This window comes from Ctenocephalides felis, unplaced genomic scaffold, assembly GCF_003426905.1.
Source record: "Ctenocephalides felis isolate EL2017-DRISC unplaced genomic scaffold, ASM342690v1 CF-g0.4_SCAFFOLD_01886, whole genome shotgun sequence".
Lineage (NCBI taxonomy): Eukaryota > Metazoa > Arthropoda > Insecta > Siphonaptera > Pulicidae > Ctenocephalides > Ctenocephalides felis.
This window is the reverse complement of record NW_020538040.1, coordinates 46300067-46320650: the sequence shown is the minus strand read 5'-3', so window position 1 is coordinate 46320650 and position 20584 is coordinate 46300067. Positions and strand designations below refer to the sequence as shown.

The 20584-nt window shown below is 29.8% G+C and overlaps 1 protein-coding gene across 1 annotated transcript in view; it reads right to left on the bottom strand.

The window, feature by feature from the left end:
• The window catches only part of LOC113375012, a 245346-nt gene extending 227301 nt beyond the window's left edge, over positions 1-18045 (bottom strand). Inside the window, exon 1 of the mRNA XM_026614966.1 lies at positions 17851-18045. The gene's annotated coding sequence lies outside the window, so the exon portion shown is untranslated. The remainder of the gene's footprint in view (positions 1-17850) is intronic.
• Between the last annotated feature and the right edge of the window lie 2539 nt (positions 18046-20584).

The following is a 20584-nucleotide window of genomic DNA, read 5'->3' as shown; positions in this document are numbered from 1 at the left end:
AATATTTGAAAATAATATTTTGACAATGTGAACCAATATATATATATATATATATATATATATATATATATATATATATGTATTAGTAAAATGTATGTCTAAAAAGGTTCATGTAGTACTTCTTAGCGTCAGGCACATATGACTGACATGACGATATTATCGTGTTAAATTCGTATTTTGGAGAGAAGATTAGATGTAAGGTGTGAAATCATTTGAGCAAATGAAATAACAAAATGACAGGTCAATAGGAAAATATGTACGCTCATTGCCAAAATATTTTAAAATATTATCTTGACAATTAATGTGAATCAATAGATATCAATTTGTAAAAATTAAGGTACTAACCGTTAATCAGGAATTCCACACAAACACCGGTTAGGAAACACAGTATAATTTTAATCCACGTGCACACAGAACGCAAAACCACTTGCTCCAAATTATTTTTAATTTTTTTGCCAATGCACAAATGTTTTAAACGATCGTGAACTGTATTTATTAAAATATGAATAAATAATAATATTAAATATTATATATTATTCTTTGAGGAAACTGACACAACACACGCGACCTCGTTGTACACCGGACACGTTTAGACAACGTAAAAGTTTCTACGGTACAAACATCGCCATAGTACTACAGTTCCCCCACCGATGATAACATTTAGAAGTTTATACTCATACCCCACTCTGTCTCGGTCTCTTTGACTTGTCCATTCCTACAGGTGTTCGGATTCTCGATTCATTCCGAAATTGTATTGGAAATGATGCGCTTCGGATGCATTTCGGTAACACGTGTTACCAAATGTTTTTCACGATTAAATTTTGTTTGATACACAAATGTCTGGGGTTGGATTGTTATTCTGAATGTTGCCGCGTATGTGTCAGCTTGTCTTACCAGTTGTTAAAATTCATTGTAAAATATTTTTTGTTTATATTGGCATCACCTTTTTTATTAAATGATTTTTTGTTTTATATATATATATATATATATATATATATATATATATATATAGAATTTTATTATTCCAATCTTTGTAATACTGATGTTTTTAACTTCCCGTAGGGTAAGTAATAATTATCGCAAGAAGATCGAAAATGATTTTTTTTGCATATCTTCACGTTTTAGATGTTTCTGCACACTTTGGCGTACCTTAGAAAAAATTGATGTATGTGTGTGTATGTATGTGTGTACTTATGTATCCGTTTCAAAGATACGGGGCAAAATATTAATTCTTTCTTTGTCTCAAAAAATTAGATTTTTGACAAACTAGGAATTTGACAAAAAATACTTTTTTGAAATTTTTTTTTTCTGAAAAAAAAATGTTTTCTTTATTTTGACATATTTTGGAAATTCTGAACTTTTTTTCAAAGCAATCGTACTGCTTTAACCGCATAGAGACGAAATATCAAAGCGCGCAAGCGCCGCGTCGTCGTCTAATGGATAATCATTGGTTCGGAACCCATAGGAATGCAAATAAAATTTATACTTATTGTTAAAATCACTATAAAATATCTGATAATTTGAAGTGCATATGTCTAATGATCATTTTTGACCGCCAAATGGTTCATTTTTTTACTTTTTCCTCCATATCTTCAAAGTCGTTGGACCTGCCTTTCCAAAAATTTGAACAGTTCTTCATATAGTCAATACAAATAAAATGTTTTTTGAAATATTCAAATCGGACGCTCCGTTCTCTTAAAAACTGAGTTACCGTTTTCGGCACTTTTTGTCCCGTATCATCGGAACGGCTAGACCTGCCTCCGCGAAAAACTAATCAGCACGTTTCCTCATCAATACAAATCGAATGTTTTTTGAATTATTCAAATCGGTTGATCCGTGTTCCCGAAATCGTCGACGAAAATTTGTATCCGCACATACATACATACACGCACAAACACACACACACATACACACACACATACATCCATTTTTTCTAAGGTATGCCAAAATGTTCAGAAGGTTTTAAAACGTAAAGATCTAGACAAAATTTTATTTTCGATTTTTTGCGATTACTATAACTTGCCCTGCGGGAAGTTAAAAAGACATTCAATTCAAATTGATGAGAAGATGTGCTGATTAGTTTTCGGTAAAGACAAGCCCAACCATTTTAAAAATACGGGGCAGAAAGTGCAAAAATTAGCAATTCAGCATTTGAGAGTACGGAGCGTCTGATTTGAATGATTCAAAGAACATTCATCTTGTATTGACGGAATAAAGAATTTAAAAAACCTTTGGTAAGGCAGGTCTAGCGGTTTCGGTAATCGAATGAAAACAGTAAAAAAAGCTATTTGACAGATAAAAATGGCCATAGGCACTTCAAATTGTCAGATATTTTGTAGATATTTTAATAAAAAGTATTAACTAGCTGTAAGTGGAATTCTGTCTTAAGGCAATTAAGGCATCGTGCCTTAAGGCCAATTGCTGGAACTTCCCGTACCAAAAATTATTTTTAAAAAAACGATTAACATTTTTGAAAAAATTTTACTTCAAAAAAATTAGATTTTTGAGAAACTATAAATTTGACAAAAAATTACTTTTTTTTGAAAAAAAATTTTTTTTTTTGAAAAATAAAATTTTTTTTTTTGAAAACAATTTTTTTTTTTGAAAAGAAAAATGTTTTCTTCATTTTGACATATTTTGGAAATTCTGAACTTTTTTTCAAAGCAATCGTACTGCTTGAACTGCATAGAGACATAGAGAAATGTCAAAGCGCGCAAGTGCCGCGCCGCCGTCTAACGCATAAGCATTGGTACGGAACCCATAGAAATGTAAAAAAAAATTATACTTATTGTTAAAATCTCTATAAAATATCTGATAATTTGATGTGCATATGTCTAATGATCATTTTTAACCGCCAAATGGCTCATTTTTTTACTTTTTCTTCCATATCTCCAAAACCGCTAGACCTGCCTTCATGAAAATTTCACTAATTCTTCATCTTGTCAATACAAATGAAATGTTTTTTGAATTATTTACATCGGACGCTCCGTTCTCTTAAAAACTGAGTTACCGTTTTCGGCACTTTTTGCCCCGTATCTTCGGAACGGCTAGACCTGCCTCTGCCAAAAACTAATCAGCACATCTCCTTATCAATACGAATCGAATGTTTTTTTGAATTATTCAAATCGGTTGATCCGTGTTCCCGAAATCGTCGACGAAACTTTGTATCCGCACATACATACACACACATACATACACACACACACACACACACACATACATCCATTTTTTCTAAGGTATGCCAAAATATTCAGAAACCTCTGAAACGTAAAGATATATAAAAATTTTCATTTTCGATTTTTTTAACTCTTACACACGCTTCACTATTTTGTTTTCAAAACAACGCACCGCGACCACTTCGAAAAATATTCAAAATTTTCAAGAAGTTTAAAATATGTACTCAAAAAAATATTGTCTTAAGGCCCGATGTCACGTACTGCTACATCATTTATTTTACTGTATTCTAATCAGTGGTTTTGGACAAACTAGTCCTAGGTTTGATTCAAACCTCAGCGAGCATGATTTCAAGCAGTATAATATCAAATCTACGTTTGCGGTTTGCAGATAATTTTTAACTTCCCGTAGGGTAAGTTATAGTAATCGTCAAAAAATCGAAATCAAAAATTTTCACATTTCTCGATGTTTTGAAGGTTTCTGAACATTTTGGCATACCTCAGAAAAAATGGATGTGTGTGTGTGTGCGTGTGTGTGTGTGTGTGTGTTTTGTATGTCCGCGTTTTTTCGTCCACGTTTTCGGGCGCACGGATCAACCGATTTGAATGGTTTAAAAAACATTCGATTCCTATTGGTAGGGAGATGTGCTGATTAGTTTTTGGCAAAGGCAGGTCCAGCCGTTACGGAGATATGGAGCAAAGAGTGCAAAAAATAGAAAGCGAGTTTTTGAGAGAACGGATCAACCGATTTGAATGGTTTAAAAAACATTCGATTCCTATTGATAGGGAGATGTGCTGATTAGTTTTTGGCAAAGGTAGGCCCAGAGGTTTCGGAGATACAGAGCTAAATTTAAAAAAAATGGCTGTTTTTGAGAGAACTAAGCGTCCGATTTAAATGATTCAAAGAACTTTCTGCTTTTTTCAACAAAATAATTGATTTTGGAAAAAAAAATTTTTTGTTTCTAATTTTTTTTTCAAAAATTTTTTTTTGTAATTTTGGATTAAAAATTCAAAAAATCACCCAAGCTAAGCACAGTCTAAGCGCCACTGTGGTACAAATGTTTACCCAAGTGCGTTTAGACTGTTTGTGTACTGGAGCACTTTTCCAATTTTGTGAAAATTATTGAAAAATGTGAAAATGCCGCCAAGCTGAGCACAGTATAAGTGAAAATGTCGCACAGAATTATTTGCAAATGCGTTTAGACTGTGACTATGCGGGAGCACTTTTTCAATTTTGTGTAAATTTGGCAACTATTTTTTTTTTTGAATTTGATTCGAAATGAAATGACGATTGTTAATGTTCTGGAGATGATAAATTGATTTATTTATAATTAACTTTCCATAGGGTAAGTAATCGCAAAAAAATCGAAAATGAAAATTTTTATATATCTTTTACGTTTCAGAGGTTTCTGAATATGTTGGCATACCTCGGAGAAAATTGATGTATGTGTGTGTGTGTGTGTGTGCGTGCATGTGTGTGTGTTCGGATACAAATTTTCGTCGGGAACACGGATTTCGGGAACACGGATGAAGCAATTTGAATAATTCAAAAAATATTCTAGCCGTTCCGAAGATATGGGGCAAAAAGGGCCAAAAACGGTAACTCAGTTTTTAAGAGATTTGTATAGTTCAAAAAACATTTTACTTGTATTAACAAGATGAAGATTTGATCAAATTTTCATGAAGATAGGTCTAGCGGTTTCAGAGATCTGGTAAAAAAAAACTAAAAAAAAATAACATTTGGCGGTCAACAATAATCATTAGACATTAGACATATGCATACCAAATTATCAGATATTTTATTGAGATTTTAACAATAAGTATAAGTTTTGTTTACATTCCTATAGGTTCCGTACCAATGTTTTTCCGTTAGACAGCGACGCGGCGCTTACGCGCTTTATATTTTGTCTCTATGCTGTTAAAGCAGTACGATTGCTTTGAAAAAAAGTTCAGATCTTCCAAAATATATCAAAATGAAGATAACATTTTTTCCAAAAAAAAATTTTTATAAAAAAAATTGTTTAAATTTTTTTTTAAAAAAAAAATTTTTTTCCAAAAAAAAGTAATTTTTTGTCCAATTTAAAATTTCTAAAAAATCTTATTTTTTCGAAGTAAAATTTTTTGCAAAAATGTTAATCGTTTTTAAAAAAATAATAATTTTTGGCACGGGAAGTTCCAGCAATTTGCCTTAAGGCACGATGCCTTAATTGCCTTAAGACAGAATTCCACTTACAGCTAGTTTACTTTTGCGATTTGTAGAAAATGCTTTCGTGAGCAATGCTGCAACTAAGAAAAAGATTTGTCCAAAATTTTTCTGGCAAACATCACAAACATACTATTAATAAAACTGTACTCAAACGATTCAGAATACAAGAAATGTCGAGAAAACATAAAATTAGCTAAACGGATTTTCTGGCAAAAACGAAAAAAAGTTAATAATTTAATAACACATAATTGATTTAAACAGTAATATTTAGTTTATTAGTAGATTTATTTAAATTAGATACAATCTTACATCAACTGAATCTATCATATGACAAATATTTCTAGAAGTGGGTTGTTTGTTCAATCTTTTAGAAATTTACAGAAAATGTAGATATAATATAGTATCAATTTAATTGTATTAGACAAATATACCTAGCATAACGATCATCAAACAGATCAAGCACAATTCTAACATGAATCGAATTTGGTACATCGTTTGGATGAAATCGAATGAGAAACATATGTCAAATGCAAATGAGTATTATCAGTTTGGATATCGTGGGATAAACAACTCTTTTGGCGAAATTACTAAAATATAGTAATATGAAGTATTTATTAATTTGTAGTATCTTAAATATATTTATTCCACGATACGGAACATAGATTTATTCTCAAAATTATTTAATCTTTGAGTATTACCTGGCCATTTTGTTTTGGCAATTAAATTTCAAGATTAGATTTTTTTAAATGGTCTCATTTTGAGTGTAAATCTACGTACAAAGATGTTTTATTAGTCTGGTGATAAATTTAATTAAAAGTGATGATGCTACATAAATTCAGAATTTTGGACAACACTTTGTATGATTAAGAAAGTTTAAATTTCGTACGCCGAAAGAGTCTAATCTAGAAATCATTGGACAAATATATATATATATACAAATTAATGAAAAAATAATCTGCAAATTTTAGCTCTTAACATTAACTTCAAGATAAGTCCGCACTCCAACCAAAGTTTCTTGGTTCTTCCTAAGTAAATACTTATTTTATAAAATATATAAAATTTTTGTTGTATTTTTTTTATTCATTAACAGAATAAGCAAATACAATGTTATTCTCAAAATTTTGATTTACTTGTCGCTAAGTTATTAAATTCTAAAAAACAAATGGAATTTTACCCATGTTATTTCCATAAGAAATTTTGGTTGGAGTGCGGACTATCTTAAAGTTAATATTAAGAGCGATAAAACTTTAAGAGAATTTTGTTTTGTCATTTTGGAAGCATTTCATTCCATATTAAGAACCACCCTAATATATATACTAGTTTGATTACATTATCATTTGTAATAAAATATGTATTTAGTTTAAAATTCAGTTATAGTTCTGAAAGACCTACAGCCTAAAATTTTGATTTTATATAGCATCGGTTGACCATTTTAAACCTGATCTCAGGTTTGTAATTTATTTAAAGTATAGTATACATTTATGCACTCTCAATAAAGTACGTTGACAGATTTTACGTGTGAAATATACAAGAAGGCACACAGAATGATGTGAGTTCATAACGTTTTATTACATATCGAATATCACAAAACTTTATGATTCTCATCACATCGGCAGATAAAATCTATTCAGCATGGACAGCAAAAATGATTTCAGGTTATCAAAGCACAAATATGTGAAAGAGTGGATTTTTCTACAAAGCAAAATTAAGTGATCGCAAAAAACATATGTTGTATGTAATAATCGAGATACAACATGGGCGTTAGACTTCGCGGCGAAGAAACTTCACACGGCCTGCGAGCTGACAATAGGACAACTTGCGAGATACTTTGCAAAGATTTGTGTTACAATTCGATTGCAAAATATAGAATGACCAAAATGTACAAACTTTTGTTTCCATAATTACTTTTGCATTGGTAAAATTAAATTTATTCTAGGAGAATTGTATCAAATTTCTATGCACGAAAATTTGAATGTGGCCACCACCGAATTTGGGAACGATGGGATAATAAATTAGCTACATAAACAAAACGATTTATTTATTAATTAATTTATTAATTATGCTATTAATAACACTGTGTGACAGTAATTTTTTTCATAAGTTGTTGTTAAAGTTTATATGTAATTACAGGACGCTGATTCCGACAAAGGTAATAAAACTTTGCTAACAGCTCCAGTTTTCGAGATACACCAATGAGATAATTTTACGTCAAATTACAATGGAAAAAAACACATATTTTATTTTACGCCTTCAAAAGTCTTTTCATATAATTTTCGAACGTGGACAAGGTCTCAATGATTTTGTTTAAAGCGCCAACATTTGTCAGCCATCATATGGATGTTCCTTGATATTGCTCCTACAAGGTCCTGATATCCTGGTGGATTAGATCGGCTGATACCCTGATTTTTTTCTAGATTTTGTTGTGATATTTTTTGTGAATTGCCTAATTTGATGATCATCGAGTATATTAGTTGATAACCCTTTCTGTCTTCTTTTTTATCGCTGGTGTCCAAACAGGCAGATGATTTTGATGTTCTAATAGAGCATGAATAGGGATCATTAAGCTGATCGTAAGTAAACCCCAAGAACATTAGAGTTATGGGGTATGGTCATTTGATTTTACTGCCTGAATTTATTCCATTGATATTTAAGGACACAGAGAAAACAGTCATGGTGGTGATTATGAGATTTTTCTAAATTGCGGTGGTATTAAAGTTATAGTTTTTTTGTACATTATAAAAAACATACTACGCAATTGTGGTACATGGTATGCAGAACCCATGGTTTATCTTGTTTGCGCTTTTAAATTTTAAAGTGGTTGAAATACGCTGTCTTTCGCACTCTGATATCGGTATTCGTCAAAAGTATATTCACCCAAGATATATCAAAAACTATCAGGATTATGCAAGCAACATCGTAGAGTCAGACTATAAAGCGATACATCAGAAAGCGATACTAAAAACAGCAGATAAAACTCTTGGTTATTTGTTAAACAACGATAGTCATAGCCAAAGTTATTAATGGAGATATTTCCCCAAAACTCAAAAACAGGAGCTGTTACGAAAAAACGAAAAGCATATTTAAAATCAGCGCGCAATTTTAAGTACATTTCAAAAAAAAAGTTCGAGAAAAAACAAAAGTACCATTTTTGTCACGCAGTGTAATATATCACATCCCAATTTTTCTCTCCACCATTAATTTACATTGAAACTTTCCCTGGTAGATTACTAAGATTTGTGTTGCATTTTGATTGAAAAATAACGAAAGACAAAATTTACAAACTTCTGTTTCCAGAATTACTCTTACATTAGTGAAACTGAATTTATTCTAAGATTAATGTATGAAATTTCTAAGCATAAAATGTGGATCGTGGCCACCGCCGAGTTTGGTAGCCATGCCATAATAATTAAACCACAGCAACAAATTTGAGTTATTTGAAACAAATCCTATATTTTGTTTAAGAATTTTTTTTATCAACGCGTACAGTCGCAAGCCATCGTGTACTGTATCATCAGGAAATATTTGTATTTGTTCCTGATGTACTGTATCACATCAGGAAATATTTGAAGAATCTCCTAGTAATTAGATTCAATTTAATGTTGTTTCTGCTATTAATTTCATTTTGTTGCTGCTATTAATCATTAATTTATTATATCAAGCCGCCAAAAATTGCAACTTATGTCAAATAAATATAGAAACAATATATAAATGCACTAATTATAACAAGTTCAGGTAATGTAATGAGTCACAACTCGCAACAATACAAAAGCAATGCGATTTAATTTTTTTTTTAATTTTGTGTAATCACATCACATATAATATGTTTCCAACTTTTGATGACTAAATTATACATCTACAACAAATGCCACACATTTGTAAAAGTATTGGAAATAACAGAAAACCTGCATTTTCTCATCAATATAATAATGAAATTAGTGGGTCACATCAGACTTAGTTTTTTAACACATTCGGGTCACTTTTCGCGCACGAATTAGATACAGATGCCAAAGTAAAGGAAATTAAGGTATATTTATTTTAAACAAAAATCACTACGACCGTATTTACGAATATTTTATTAGATGCAATGTAATTGAATTGAATTATTATAAACCTTGAAGATGAGAAAGTCGAGCAATAAATCATTTATATCTGAGAATATAGATAGTGTGTGATAAATCGGAAGCAAAAATTTTATATGTCTAAAATATGTTTCTATTCTTATATATGTACTATAGAACACATTATCGCAAGTTTTAATTATTAATAAGCATTTGATTAGCGACAACCATCATGCATTTTTGTGTGATCAAAAAGATATGTACAAATATCAGCATTTATCAGCTGCAAATATAATTCACATCTGCACTACACTTAAGAATATTAATTAAGCAGTGAGGTTTGTGCATTGTGTTATTAGAGTCATAGTACAAGGATTAATTTAATCCATTCAGAAATTGTTAGAGAAAAGCTAACTTTTGTACAAATTCCTGCGTCCAAATCCAATTGCCTAGAGGGGTTTCCCCTTATTCTCTTCTTTTATTTTTTTTAAATATTTTTTTTTCAAAATCTCAATTTCGATCAAAAATTTTAATCACAGTAATGATAGCTTCTTTTATTTGTCTTAGTATTTAAAAAGATATCAGAAATATTTTTTGTACAGAAAATCAGCTTTCACCTTACCATTCGCAAATTCAAAAATTTAAGTATATGTATTTCCCTTGCTGTCATATGTACTTGACTATTCATTGACTCTGAAGTGATACAAAATATTGACATTTATATAATATACAAAGAAATAACAAACCTGTAATTACATTTTTTTTTTAAATATTACATCGTAATAATAATCATATTGAATTACGATCAGCACATTGATAATTCTGTATTATCAGAATCCACGAATATAATTGCAAAGCTATGATTTTTTATGCTTGTCACATATCAGTATATATAATATATATTATATTATCTTGAGCAGAAATTAATATTTTAAATACAATTTAATATTATAGTGGTCAATTAAGCATTTTGTCAATACTTTCTGTAACATAAAAATCTAGTTTGTTCGCGATAGGCAAATGAAAGCGTTCTTCGAGCAATTTGACACCTATTCAAGAAGAGCATAAAAATCTCTAAATCTCTTCTATAATGTATTTTTTTTCAAATTTAAAATGATACTAATTATCTATATATAATAATTTACATCTACATGAACAGTACGAAGTCGACTTAGTTTTATCACATTGGCAAAATTATCTTATAGAATATAGATATATAAATATAGATATATATAGAATTTCTTAATATTAAAAATTGTACAAATTCTAACATTATTTTATATATATATACTGGTCTTTAGTAGATAATTTTTATTCCGCTTTCAAAAACATGGATATAATTATTTTAAGTTGAACATTATATAGTTACAAAATAAAACTAAGTAGTTATTCCTTAAATTATATCTATAAGATAATTTAGTGCATATATTTAAAAACATCAATTTGAGCATTAGTTAAAAAGAAATTTAATATAAGCGAACAAGAAATAAACATTTGCCTGTTATCTGATTGTACACAGCATAATATTTACAAAAGTTGTATGTAAACATACTTTACATACAAGAGAACATAATAAAGCTTAATTTCGACTAATTGACTATGAAGATATTTGTAATTTACATCTATTTTCTAATTAATTGTAGCCTTTTATTGAACTTACTAATAAAAGTGAGAATTGTATACAAAATAAGGAAATTGTAGCTTCTGACTGATTTGTTCAAAATATTTTATAAATTAATCAAAATAATTGAGATAAATTATATACATGCATTCATATCATATACATATACATATGCATATATAAATAAAAAATAATGGGTAGTACTGTACTAGGGCAGGTTCAGGGAAGAATAGTGTAAAAGATTTTCAAGTGGAAACATATTTGGATCTATATCTTCAAGTGCAAATGGGCATCGCTACTGCACGATGTCAGGTTCAAACTTACGACCCCGTCAACACGAGGTCGTGAGCTTGACCATTACACCATGTAACTCTCCCTTGCATATATTTAAATCAATAAACAGACTGTTTGCAACTGAATTCTAATGTAAATTTGAAAAAAGTTTATCAACGGTATCATACGATTCTAGAGTATTTAAGTTCCCTTATTATAGTCATATACACGACTTTAGAGAATATTATTTTAGTTAATAAATTTAATAATTTCATATATTCAAAACCTGTTGTGAAGTTAGTGTAAGTTGAAATTCTAGAGCGGGCATACGCATATTTTTATATGTATATGATCAACTTTTTACGAGACTTTCTACCGAATCTGGTGAAATATAGCAGAACGACGAACTTTATAAATAATTCTAATTAATTTATGAATTTAAATATAAAATTTTTAGAATTAAAATTAGAAGTTGTGATTTTTCTTAATATTTAGCAAGCAACTTATCTTATATATTATAAAATGCCGCCTTAAATATAACACTTGTCTTTTAAACATTTTACTCACCATTACTCACTGGTGACAGCATAGGATCTAATTATTTGAAAAATTTATGAACAAGGAAAAAATAATTTTCTATACAAAATTACAAAGACAATATGCAACTCATAATATAAAAATTTGCAATATGCATAAATCACACATTTTCAAATGAGCGAGCAAGAAAACGACAAAAAAATCATAGTATGACCCACTTTTTAAAAAATGATTAGTAATAAAATAGTTTGAACAAATCGTTCGCATATTTAAAATTTATATGAATATCTTTTGCGACAATTATATGAGCAACTTCGAATCAACCAGTTAACTGTTACTGACGTATATACCATAATTTTGTGTATTGACGAGTATAGCCGTCATGCATATAATGCCGTGATCATTGGCTATTTAAACTGCTTTTTTGAGTAAAATAAAATAAGTTCTCAAATTTCATGGTGTTTGGCTGTCGTTATAAATTAACCCTTTGCATGCCGCTGCTCCGGTGCATACTAAGAGTAAACTTTTTATCAATCTACTTTTTGTATGCCTACAATATTTTAAGATGTTCGTATAACTCCACAAAAAGATTTTAAAATCGTACCTTTTTATGTATAATATTTTAATGCATTTATTCATGGACCGATTCTCCCGCACAACAAACCAATGTTATGGCAAGGCTTTGTTATGAAGAACTTTCCATACTAATGTCAGGCGTTTTTTTCAGGTTGCCAGATAGGAAAACCTAACCTAAAAACTACACAAACGTCAAAAAAACGATCTTAGATAACAGGGTCTTTCTGACCCAGCTTCATAACATACAAGTGACGATGCAGTTTATATGTAAAACGGCTGAATGCACAGCAAATACATGACATTTTGACAGGATTCAGTATCATTCAGTAGCATAATGCATGGATGTTGGAGCGTAATATGGCATTGCCATAACATTGATCTATTATGCGGCAAAATCGACTTATCAGTTTTTAGTTTAATATGTATGCCATGTATGCTTATGTAAACCGAAAAAAGAAGCAGTGATAAAATTTCCAATCTTCAATTTTTTGAGTGCGCCACAGTTAACTGGTTAAATTACAATTAGCAAGTCCTGCATAAGATTTATATTACCTATTTTTCCTACATATAATTACATTTTATCTGTGTGAAGAATAAGCGTAAGAGTAAGTCAAGCGCAAAACAATCATTAAACATTAAAATATAATCCACGATATATGCAATTCACATCTATACAAATACACTGTTCAAGATATTAAAATTTCATAATTACTGTACATTATGATACTTAGATATACAATATATAATTCAAATTTTTTAATTCAAATCTCATAGAAAAGTTGGTCCCAACTCATTTTGGTATAATGCAAAGCTAAATTGAATTAGGTTGGGAGCTGATACCTTAAGATGAAAAGGAGCCTGCTGCCAGATATGTGATACAATAAATTCACTTAATATAAAATACTCTAAAACATAAAATTTATATTGAAATTGTACTGTTACATATAAGACAGCCGTTGGCACTTTTTTAAAATAAGAAGTGTATCATAAGATATAAATTCAAATATCAAATTTGATATGTGCATATAATAATGGTCTATATAAAAAATTTAAGTTCTATAGAGCATACTGTTATTTGGTTCATTTTGGACGATTTCTCTTAAAATTCCAATTATGTTAAAAATTTCATTTTATATAAAATCAAAATATTGCAATTAAAAATTGCCACATAAATTAATAACTGCAAATGTTACGGTAATGTAATTATTTACAGTTTCATAAATATTATTATATATTTTATTTACAATATTTCAATATTAGGGGCCAACAATTCGGCCATTAGAAAATAAGTGATTTAAAGTCTCTATTGACGTTTTTTTAACAATAAGAAAGAAGGTTTATAGGTTTAAGCAATGATGCAAACTTTTCTTTATTTATTAATCTATTCAATATAACTAGAATGCCACTTCTACATTTAATATAGTAGCAAAAGTTGCACAATGTTCTATTATATTTGCAATAGAATCTTTTTCATTCGTATATGGTATAATATTGACCAATTTAGTAATTTGTTTTGAATTTTAGCCACATCAAATTTATAAACCTACTTATCCGAGTAATTTGAAAAATTATGCGTATTTTTAGCCTTATGCGTAAAATACGACAAAATTGAATTTAGTACTGGTGATTTCTTAAAAAATATTGATTTATTAAAAATTATTTTGCCGTTAATACATAATATGCAAACCAGTAGTGTGCAGTATATACATTTCATGTATATTCCATGAAAATATCTTAGATTTTTTTTTTAAATACTCAACACATTTTCTTCTCGTTGCCGATACATTCTCTTAATATGTACATTAACATACTGTATTTATTTAATACATAAATTGGTAATAAAATAAGTTGGTTAATCTTTGGAATGAGTCTTATGTAATATATTTACTTGTATAATAAAAGCTTTCATCAATATATAAATAAATACTCGTTTATGTTTCGTAGCTTGAGTCAAGATTATTTTTGAAAATTTTGCAATATTATTAATTTTGGTTTTATATTTAGATGTCAGCATATATTAATTTTAACCCCAACAAAAATTTTAATAACAAATAACTATTTAATAAAAAGTTGACTATTATTAGACCGTCGAGTTATACTATCAAAAATCTAACAATTAGTATCAACACCCAACTTTATCTTATCAAAATGTCCATATTTGTTCCGTTTTGCTTTAGATTCCTTTTCCATATCGATAGGAAGGTTGATACTACTAAAACTCAAATTTGAAAACATATTGCAAATTTGATTAATTTCATAAGGATAATAAATATTAGAAAATTAAAAAGTTGGCCGCTGTCTGTAGCATGCGGCTTATAAATTAATATTTCAGCATTACTTTCATACCAAAATTATTTGGCGCACAAATGTTGGAAACGAGACAAGATCCCTTGATTTCTTTAATTTTTTTCTTCAGAAAATTTCAGAGCTTTTAATTAATTTCAATTTTACATATATGCTCAATTAAAAAAGAACGATATTGTGTAAGCTGATGAATTTGAAGTCATCGACAAAATATTCATAAGAATATGATTATAATAGGTGTTACTTCTGTTATCACTAAATTTGGAGTTGTTCCAACAAATAATATTTCAAGAAAGTATTACAAATTATTATTCACAATAAAGTTGTTACCAGCAAATGATGGTAATTTACGCCGTGACTAGCAGCTGCAACATAACATGTATGTTGTAATGTGAAACTACTATGTATGTTGGAATACGAACTAAATGAAAATAGTAATAATTGAACAAAAAAAATATTTAATTCCGCCATCGGGTCCTAGCCTAAAAGGTTGAGAGCTCAGAAATATTTTTATTTTATACTGATTTGCGTATATTGCTTCACATTTGATTTCTTAAAAATAAATTTTGTAAAAGCCATTTTGAATAAAATTTTTTTTTTATTGCGATTCTATCCAAAGATCTTTTTTTTTGCTCTCGCCTAATTGTAAGAGTAAGAAGCTTATGGCCAGTAGTGCAACAGATATAATGTGTAATTGAGTCGCAAAAATCTCAAAGTTTATTAGAATTAGAACCGAGTGCAACGTGACGATTTTTACTGACAGGGCCTATTTGAAAAAAATGACACGGGCCCACTTGCCATGGCTCCACATGGTATAGTTCCACTACTACAGACAATGGAAGTAGAAATTCAGAAATTCATTTAAAATATGTTCCGTTGGAATATAAGTTAAAAAGTTATACAGTAGAACCTCGATTAACCGGACTAATTGTTGTCGATAGGCATCCGGATAATCAAAATTCGGATAATCAAATGTATGAAGAATAATGTTGTGTATTTATTAAAAATAACAAATACATACATAGATATCAACGAAAATAATGTTTATTAAGAAATTGAAACTTTCTTATGTATGTACATATATATTTTCTCAGAAATCTTTACATACATATACTAAACTTCAGGATTAATCGTGCAAAAATTCGAATTGTAGGTATGTACATGCATATAAATTAGTCGCCGTTGGTAGTCCGGATAATCGCGAATCCGTATAACCGAGGTTCGGATAATCGAGGTTCTACTGTATGAGATTACGAGTATGTCACATATTTACAGTTATTCCTGCTTTGTGCGCTAGATAGCTTAAATAATCTCGCAAAATTTTAAAAGTTGAAATAAGCTTGTCATAAGTCAAATTGTTAGAAATTGTCAACAATTATAATATGCAAATTAAGGGACCGATTCTGCCGCATAACAAAAAAATGTTATGGCAAGGTCTTGTTATAAAGAACTTTCCATACTAATATTGACAAAAGCCATGCGATTGGTGTGCAGTCAGGCAAATTTCTCAGGTTGTTTGATAGAAAACATAACCTAAAAGCCGCACTAATGTCAAAAAAAAACGATGTCAGATAACAGTGTGTTTCTGATACAGCTCCATAACATACGAGTGACGTTGCAGTTTATGTGTAAAACGCCTGAATGAACAGCAAATACATAACATTTTGACAGTATTCAGTATGATTCGCTAGCATAATGTATGGAAGTCGGAGCGTAACATGGCCTTGCCGTAACATTTTTCTGTTATGCGGCAGAATCGGTCCCTAAATTTGTAAAAATTTGATCAAACTTGACGTTATTGCCTCTTAGCAGAATATATTGAGACTCTTGTAATAAATATAATATGAGCAGTAATAATTCAAAGGCGTAATTACATATTCTCGTTTTGGGTGCTTTTATGTTTAGTTTATTTTATTAAGGGGCACAACTAGTGTGAAATTTTCAAAAAATCGAATTTTCATTTTTTTCATATTTCGATAGGTTATACCTTTAAAAATAACATAGCAAAAGTTTGAATCGATATCTTAAATAGTTTTTAAGTCACAGCCATTTAATGAGTATATATATAGTATATAGTATAACGATCATTTAATCTTTAAATGCGTTTTTCTCGAAAGAGCATTTTCCGAATTTGCTGCAGCGATTACTCAAAAACAAATGATCCGATCACTATCGATTTTTTTTTACATATTCTATATATAGTTCTCTGTAAAATGAACTATCGATTTTTTGATCGGATCAAAAATCGAATTTTGGTAGTCCAAAAACGGCCAAAATTTTGGGTAAAATTCAACTTTTTTTTTAAAAACGCCGTCATTTTGTCAATTTTTGATTTTTTTCTTTATCGTAGTTCATTTTACAGACAATATTATCTAGTCTAACGATTTTTTTTTTTAATTTCATCCACTTAGAAAGCCGGAATCACTTTTTTTCGCCGTTGGAGATCGACGATAACTTAAAAAATATTTAATTTTTTTCTTCAAAAATTTTACTATGTGTTCTTAAAACATGTATACCCATATTCCTAAAATTTTGAAATGATTGATAAAGTAGTTTTTTTAATATAAATTCCCAAAAATCACCTTTTTTTAGGCGGTTACACTAGTTGTGCCCCAATATAAATTTATGGCTGAATATTTGACCTAATTTGTTAAATAGTTGGAATATAGTAGATTGAATTTCTCATTTATTTTATCATATATTTATAAAAATTACTGCTATATACTACACTGGTAAAAATATTTTTGAAGAAATATTATAGAGTTAAGGTAGGTACTGATCTGAACAGGATAACCCACTGACGCTAGTCCAAGTTCCACGTGATACTGAATGGATTTGAAAAAAATATGTATGGAAATTAAAAAAGGTTGGACAAACGCATGTACATCTTTCAGAAACCTCAAGACATAAAAGTAACGCTATACGCGTTTCGGAAACCCTATACTACAGTAGGTTTCCTTCTACCGAACCAACCGAGTGAACAAACAAATCCAGCAATAGCTTCCCATAACGTCCTCCTGCCTTCTCTTCGATTTTCACGTTTTCCACTTGCAAAAGCTAAACTACCACCACCACCACCACCAATAGGATTGTAACTGTTACCTATTGGAACGCTTGGTGTGCCGTTCCTGATCCCTCGTGGTCCACTAATAGTGATCTGGTTGACGTTTTGCTGACTGTTCAGGGAGATTTTGTCATAGCTGCTCGATCTGCTATCTCGAGCCCTGTTCTGTTGTAGTTGCTGTTGCTGCCGCTGCCCAGGAATAGCCGGCAACAGGCGGGCCCTCAAAGGCGCGCGGGTCGTTTTATTTCAGGCGTACTCCGTTTCCGTAGACAGACTACGGCCGCCAATCGAGTACGGGCGTTCTTCGAACCCCGGAGAAGAGTCTTCGTTGTTACCTGAAATATTAAAATGAATACATGACATTTTATTACACATGTGATACAGAGATATGTACGGATTACTAATGTAATTTAAATCAATTATCGCCACAGTTTCATCATCGGATTCAGTGTCAGTCGAATACATAAGACGCTGATGAATTGTTCCATGGTTTTATCATATAGAATATTCATGTGTTGTAATTATTTGTATAGTGTCTTAAAATACATTTTATATTTTTACCCTTTAATTTTAATACACTTTTAAAATTAATAAAATTAATGAAATAGCCATTATCTAAGGTATTGGCTATTCGTCCCGGTTTGGCCGGGACAGTCTCGCATTTGCACGGTGGTTTTGTCCCGGGTTTCTATAAGCAATATTTGTCCCGGATTTTACCGGTTTTCCAAAAATTTAGAGGTAAATTACCAAAAATTATAAAAACAAACAAGCAAGTGCTATTTTTTTCAATTAATTATGAAGAAGAGTGGAATAGAATTTCATATAAGATACAAAAGCAGAAAGTATAAGATCGAAAAGTATAAGATATAATATAATATTGTAGAAAAAAATATTACATATAATCGAAAAATAAAGTTCTTACTAAGTGCGCAATAACGATTTAAAAAAATGATTCATATAAAAAACTGTTTTTTATTGCACCTCCAAGTGGCATTTGTTATTATAGAGGCCTAAACAATAACTAAAAATTGCCGTCCAGGTTTCTTAACAAAATATGATCACCTTACATTTTGGTAACATTTAGGTAGAGTAAGTATGGACAAAATGACATGGGGTTTTGTTTTTCAATGGAATTTATTTATTTAACGATTATAATCAGACTCCGTCTATTTTACTAGTAAGATAGACTTTTTTTAAAGTAGAAACTGTAATAACATATTTATTAAGCGAAAATGCAACCAATAACAAAAACCATTTTGACCATATAGTATGGACAAAATGACATATAAGGTAAGGACATTGTGCGATAAATAAATCGTTAAGTCCTCTTCGGGACTCGAAGAGAACAAACCATACATCGTAACGAACGTTCGAAGGGCTCAGAACAGGACAAAAGATATTTGCAATAAATGCAAGTTTTTTCTTTTTATACCGGTGGATCTTTCGCCCGGATTTTAAAAGTCATTAGAGTAAAAGTTAAAAGCCAATAACGTTTGACAAGAATCAATTTTTTTTATCTTGACCTCGAATGAACTACCCTGTAGTGCTTGCAAAATAATACTCTATCATTTTGTCTATTGTATGAGTATTTCATTTTGTTCGTAAGTGAACAAAAATAAATAAATAATAATCAAAATTCCATAAGAACATTGATAATTTCAATAAGTACTGGCACCAGTTCATTGATCAGAAAAGAAATAATTAAAAATAACATCATCGTCAAAACAAACTTTTAAAGACTTATACCTGCACCAAGACTGTGACAATGACCTCAACATCTGACCAGATTGTGATTGTAGATTTGGTCGTGTTATACATTTGCAGATTAGTAAAACTAGCCAATATATACACCAATTTGTCCGTATTCACCCTACTGTTAGTAAACATGAACGAATAACAATTTTGGTTTGGTTTGCATTTACTATGTTAAAATTGACAAAGTTTCAATTAATTTTTGAAATTCTATTGAGCAGTAAATCATTTAACATTCAAAATAGGTATGTAAAAGATTGTATGTGAACTCTCGCGCAGACTTTAAAATATACTATACATAAAACTAAAAAAATCCAAAATCTAAAAATGGAATGAATTTCAATACATAACTTTATTACCAACTCAAAACTTCAGTTTTATTTGAGCTTTATTTTTCTTATTTTAGAGTAAACCGTAAAAAACAAAAGTTTTTTTTACAAAAATAGTAAGTTTTGTTTCTCATCGCCGAGTTCTATTTCAAAACTTATACTAAATTAGATTAATTATAATTAATATAAAAATAACTAATAGAGCGCTGCACAATATATAGTCGAGCATCTTTCCCTCGCACGACTCATATCCAATGCATAATTAATATGCGAAAATAAATAAAGAAAATGTAATAAAGAAATTTTAAATTCGAATTCAATGCTTGACCGATACAAAAGCACATGCTTTTGCTTCCAGCGGTGATAGTAAAACCGCGCAACTATTTTTCAAAGAATTCCTAAAATGCCGTTTGCAATTACACGGGAACTGAACTCCAACTATGTGCAAATCACCAGCATTTTTTATTTTCTTGTAAAAAAATCGATATATATATATATATATATATATATATATATATATATATATACTTGTGAGGATATTGAGAAAAATACGAGTTTACTAGAACAGTTTTGGTCAGCAAATTTTTTCAGGATTTTTATATATATAAAAATCGTAAGCAATATAATTAATATTGCTGAACTATAGAATTCAATTCATATCAAAACCATTTCTATCCATTGCTTGAATATT